Below are 6545 nucleotides of genomic sequence, written 5' to 3' on the forward strand. Positions count from 1 at the left end.
AGGGTCTTGGGATCAAGCCCCACCTTGGGCTACCTGCTCAGCAGGAAGCCTGCTTCTCTCTCTGCCTCTGTCTGCTGCTCTGCTGTCCCTTTTGCATATAAATAAATAAAATCTTTAAAAAGTAAAAGTAGTTTTCAATAGAGAAAGGAAGGTTTTCCTTATACAGATAAATCTTTTCCACCTTGTCTTATAATTACTGTGCCTAATCAGAGCTATTTTTAAAACTCCTTTTAGTGATGTAAATACATGGTTTCATATTCCATTCAGATATTTTTATGATACTCTTCTGGTTCCTGTAGATGAGGCATCAGTTTTCAGAAGCCTAATTATAACATCTGGATAAATATATTAGATCTTATAAAACATCTTAAGATTCCCTTATAGGTCATTAATTAATTGTCTTATGTTTATCATAATGGAAAAATATTTAAAAAGGCATTCTCCTCTGTTAAGACAAAGGGACACATCATATATTTTCACAGTGTGAAGCATACACAGAAACAAAGTAGCTCTCTACATATTTTGTGTTTTAAAGATATCAAAGTCCCACTAGGTATTAACGAATCCCACTGACCATCCACAGAGTGGAAGAAAATTATATCTTATAAAATGCATATCTTTGATCAGTAACTTTAATTTTCTGTTATAATTTGCTGGCATATAAAAAAGAAATTTTGAAAAACATTTCTAAGTAACACAAGTTCAGAAAGAAATCTTAAGAGAAATTATTATATATTTTGACCTAAATGAAAATGAGAACACAACAGAATGTGTGAAATGCAGCAAATAAGTGCTTGGGGGAAATTATAGCCCCTAATGCACACATTAAAGAAGAAAAAAGATCTGAAATCAATCATCCACACTTCCACTTGAGTAAATTAGGAAAATATGAGCAAATAAAATCCAAAGTAAGCAGAAAAAAATAATACAAACTAGAGCAGAAATCAATGAAATTGAAAACAAAAAATCAACAGAGAAAAACAAAACTAAAAAGAGTTTTTTGGGAAAACCAACAAAATCAATAAACCTTTAGTCAACCTAACTAAGAAAATAAGAGAGAAGACGCAAGCTGCTAAGATCAGAAATGGAAGAAGGGTTTCAGTACAGATTTCATAGGTACTAAAACAAAAAATAAAGACTATTATGAACAACTCTATGTCTATAGATTTCATAACAAAGAAGCAATAGTACAATTCCTTGAAAGACACAATCTGTCAAAACTCACATGAGAAGACATAGATCAAGGATGCCTGGGTGACTCAGCTGGTTAAGCGTCTGCCTTTAGCTCAGGTTAGGATCTTGGGGTCCTGGGATGAGGTGCTACAGTGGGCTCACTGCTCAGCAGGAAGTTAGCTTCTCCCTCTCCCTTTGCCCCTCCCTGCCTTGCTCTCTCTGTCTCTTAGATAAACAGATGAAACCTTGCTTTAAAATTTAAAAAAAAAGAAGACATAGAACATATACACAAACTTACATATTTAATAATATGGAATATTATTATCTATTTATTTATATAATTAAGTATATTAAATAATAACCAACAGATAATGATTAATAACAATAATAAATCAATATATTTACATAATTAAATAGAATCAATGATTAATGGTCTTACCAAACAGAAAGCCTCAGGCCCAGATGGGCTCCCTGGCGAATTCTATCAAACATTTAAAGAAGAAATGATACCAATTAATCTACTATCTCTTCCAGAAGATCAAAACAGGAAACACTTTTTAACTGAATCCACCAGGTAGCATTACCTTACTATAAAAACCAGATAAATGCATTCTAAGAAAACCATAGGCTAACATCTCCCATAAACAGAGACACAAAAGTACTAAACAAAATATTAGCAATCAAATCCAACAATGTAGAGAAAGAATTTAGGCCACAACCAAGTGGGGTTTGTATCAGGTGTGCTGGCCTGGTTCAACATTCAAAATCCGTTAATGTAACCTACCTAGCACATCAATAGGCTAAAGAAGAGAAATCACATGATCATATTAATAGAATCAGAAAAAGCATTTGGCAATATCCGATATCCATTCATGATAAAAGTTCTTGGCAAACTAGGAAAAGAGGAGAATTTTCTCAATTTGTTTAAAAACATCTGCAAAATTGCACAGCTCAGGCACTTGGGTGGCTCAGTGGGGTAAAGCTTCTGCCTTCAGCTTGGGTCATGATCCCAGGGTCCTGGGATCGAGCCCCGCATCAGACCCTCTGCTCAGCAGGGACCCTGCTTCCTCCTCTTTCTCTGCCTGCCTCTCTGCCTACTTATGATCTCTGTCTGTCAAATAAATAAATAAAATTTTAAAAAAAATTGCACAGCTGACATCCTATTAATTGTGAAGATCTTGAAGCTTTCCCACTAAGACCAGGAACAAGGAAAGCTTCTCTTCATTTGGGAATTGCAAGTTAAAACAATGAGATAACACTAAATATCTATTAGAATGACCAAAATTGAAAACACTGACAATAACAAGTGCCGTCAAAGAACTTTTAGTCATTGCCAGTGGGTATGCAAAATAGCACAGATACTTTTAAAGAACAGTTGACAATTTCTTACAAAACGAAAAATACACTTACAATCCAGTCCAACCATCTCACTCCTTAGTATTTATCCAAATTATTGAAAATTAGGTACACATGAAAATCTGCACACAGATGTTTATAGATTTATTCATAATTGACAGTATTTAGAAGCATCTAAGATACTCTTGAGTACGTGAATAGATAAAGTCACAGAATCAGACGATCAAATATTCTTTAGCACTAAAAAGAAATGAGCTATCAAGCCATGAAAAGACATATAGGCAAGTTCAATATGTATTACTGAAAAAGAAAGTCAGTCTTCAAAGTCAATCTATGGGACTCCAACTATATAATTTTCTGAATAAGGCAAAACTATGGAGACAGTAAAAAGATCAGTGATTACCAGAGGTGAGGAGGAAGCAGGATGAATTGGTGAAGCAGAGGATTTTTAAGGAAGTGAAACTATTCTGTATGGTACTATAATGATGGTTATATGTCTTTATACATTTGTCCAACCATAGAATGTACAACACCCCAGATAAACCCTAGTATAAACTATGGGCTTTGAGTGGCAATGATTCACCAATGTATATTCATCAATTATAACAAATGTACTAATGTCCACAGTCGTGGAGATTGTGTGTGTTAGGAGTGGAGGTATATGGGAATTCTCTATAGTTTCTGGTCAGTTTTGTTATGAATCTGAAACATCACTAACTAAACAATTAATTAATTTCACTAATTAAAAAATGAATTTTGCATCTGGACAATTGAATAAGTTCTCAAACTTATTCATTTCCACTAGTGTGAAGATTCTATTGGATTTTCTACATACATAATCATGCTCTTTGCAAATAATGACTTTGTTTCAAACTTTTCAAAATTTCTTTGCCATTTCATTATCTTTTCTAATGTAATGATTGGCAACTCCAGCAGCTACCACCTTGACTTGTTTCCAAACTTCAAGGTAAACCTCCTTTTTTTTTTTTTTTAAAAGGAATCAAGTATGATGGTTCATTTAACTTTGTATGGATAACCATTATCAGACTTAATGTTTCCTTTGATTTCTACTTTGTTAAGAGGTTTTTGTCACTGTGGACATTGAATTTATCAAATGCACTTTGTGCATTTTTTAATATAATCACCTAATTTGCTGTATTTATATTTGAAAGTTAGATTGAATAGATAGCTTTTTGAGTGTTAATTCAATTTTGAATTCTTGAAATACATCCCCATTTGGTGATAATATGTAACTGTTTATATGTAATTGGATTTAATTTGCTAATGTTTTATATAGTATTTCTGCATCCACATTCACTACAGAGATTTGTCTGTAGTTTTTCTTTCTTACAATGTCCTGGTCATATTTTAGTATCAATGTTAAATAGATCTTGTATATGTTAAGTGTTCCAACTTTATCTATGCCCTGGAAGTATTCATGTGAGGCTGACATTCCTTCATATATGTTTGGAATAATTGATCAATAAAATCATCTAGTTAATTGTTCCCTGTGAGAAACATTTCAATAACTGATTCAATCTTATAATCCATATATGACTTTCTGTTTCTTCTTATGTAACTTATATAAGTTGTTATTTTTAAGATACTTGTACATTTAGTTGAAATTATCAAATTTGCTGATATAATGTATTTATAATGCCCACTTGTAACTCTCTAGGGTCTGTAGAAACATCCTCCTTTTCATTTCTGGTGGAGATTTAGGCTTTATTTGAGTTAGGAATTTCACTGATATTATTAATCTTTTCAAAAAATGTATGTAATGCTGACTCCACTTTATGTTTGTTTTCCATGTCATAGATTTCTGTTCTGATATTTATTTTCATTCTGTCCTTTCACTTGTTTCATTTCCATCCTTCACCTTCTTATTCGGTGGAAGTGTATCATCTCTTTTCCCTAATATATCCATTTCATCACTTCTCGGCCTTTTGACTAAGATCAAATGTAGTATCTGTTCTTATCAGTTTAATATCTGACATGTCCTCTATCCTAATACCTCCATTTCAGTTGTACATTCTCCTCCAATCTCTGCGTTAGTAGCATCCCATGGACTTGTATGCTTTATCTTCAATATCTTTCAGTTCAACTATTTTCTAAAATGGCAAACAGAAATATAAAATTTGCAACAGATGTTACAGATAAAAGGCTAAATTCCTAAAATAAAAAGCACTTTTAAAAATTGAGGAGAAGGCAAAACTGAAATGGAAAAAGATACACAAAAACGCATGTGCAGACCATTCACAAAACACATATATTTAAATTAGTCTTAAATATTTTATATAATAAGTTTTATTTGTAACAAGGTACAAATTTCATCTGTGATACAATTTCTTATCTATCAGTTTGGCAAGAATTAAAAACATTAAAAGAAAAATTTTCAGAATATATATTTAAGTTAAAAATCAAAGTGTACTAGCAAAGCTTTGTTATGAAATCTTTTCTATAAGGAAACATTGGAAATAGAGGAAAATTTATGTTTGCAGATGCATGCACACACACACACACACACACACAGAAGATCAACAGACTAATGAGGTTTAATCTTGATTTTTTTTTTTTAAGATTATTTATTTATTTATTTGACAGAGAGAGATCACAAGTAGATGGAGAGAAAGGCAGGCAGAGAGAGAGAGAGAGGGAAGCAGGCTCCCTGCTGAGCAGAGAGCCTGATATGGGACTCGATCCCAGGACCCTGAGATCGCGACCCGAGCCGAAGGCAGCGGCTTAACCCACCGAGACTAATGAGGTTTAAAAGGGTAGATAGGAATGTATGAAAAAGGCAGAGAGGAGGAAATGGCACCTCGCTGGATACACTTCTTTCTATAATTTTGGTTTTTGAGCCCATTTAAATATTTTATATACTCAATTTAAGTTATTGCAATGGGAGGCTAAGATGGACTACAAATGGAGTTTTATCAAAATAGTGTTTTTCAAATAACACACAAACTACTGTTATTTTCCTCAGTACAAAGAACTGCAAAATAATTGGGAGATCTGTTAATAGCTTTGTAGCTAGCTCTTATTTTAAATGATTATTCTTTTAGCAATTCTGACAGTACCTTTTGTTTATTGTAGAACTGAGGCAAAGAGAAGATCTAGTGATGCTGACTTCTGTGTTTTCTCCACAGCAAAGATCTCCAACTCTGCCTTTGTATCTTTGCCAAATGCAGTGATGGTGGTTGACCCTTCTACTTGCTCTTGCCTGTTTCTTGTTTTTTTTTTTCTCTTGCTCTTATTTTTTTCAACAGAATAACAGTTGGATCTCACCATAAGGCAAGGAAATGGAGGCCCCGGAGAACCTCATTCACGGGATAGACTGCACACTCTACAACATGCTGGGAGAAAGGAGTGATAGGCACCACTGTGCATCCTGGCTGGGTCTCATCCAGGACATAACCCCATTCTCAGCACTGAGGCAGACTGGAGCTCTGCCAGCACCAAATCACTACATCCCCCAGACCTGCATTCAGCGGGGAAACGAAACTCCCTGGAGGATTACTGAACTAGTAAGGATGCACCGTTGTGAAGCTCAGAAATTCATCCGATGCCTTCTCAGTTATGATCTGCAAAGGAATTTCCTTGGGATTTTGATAAAACACAGATGCTGGTCGGCAAGGCGGGGGTGGGGGGAAGGGGCAGGTTATTCAGTTGCCGCTGGTTCTTGGGCTGCTCTTCGAGTCACAGAATCTAGGGTGCCCATTCTGGAATCCCCTGAGGTCTGCCTCTTTCTGCCCCAGAACAATGAGATCATAAGCTCAGGGTTGTCCCAACCCCCCGTGGAACCTAAGGTAGCTGACTCCACGGAAGACCCTGCTCGTCTAAGAGGTGCTGCTGTGTCAGTAGACTGGACAGATTTGATCAGTCTGGGGACTAACGGGACCAGCCTGCTCAGCCTAGGACTGTCACACAACGATATGGACTGCTTAGGATGTGCTGGAAAAATCCAAAGTTCCAGGAAATTCTCCTCATGTCAGTAATTTCTTAATTGTCATTTCCAG

The 6545-nt window shown here is 35.1% G+C and overlaps 1 pseudogene; it reads left to right on the forward strand.

The window, feature by feature from the left end:
• The first annotated feature begins 4459 nt into the window (after positions 1-4459).
• LOC132014833 (U2 spliceosomal RNA) lies at positions 4460-4565 on the forward strand (annotated as a pseudogene).
• Positions 4566-6545: the final 1980 nt, after the last annotated feature.

This window comes from Mustela nigripes, chromosome 3, assembly GCF_022355385.1.
Source record: "Mustela nigripes isolate SB6536 chromosome 3, MUSNIG.SB6536, whole genome shotgun sequence".
Lineage (NCBI taxonomy): Eukaryota > Metazoa > Chordata > Mammalia > Carnivora > Mustelidae > Mustela > Mustela nigripes.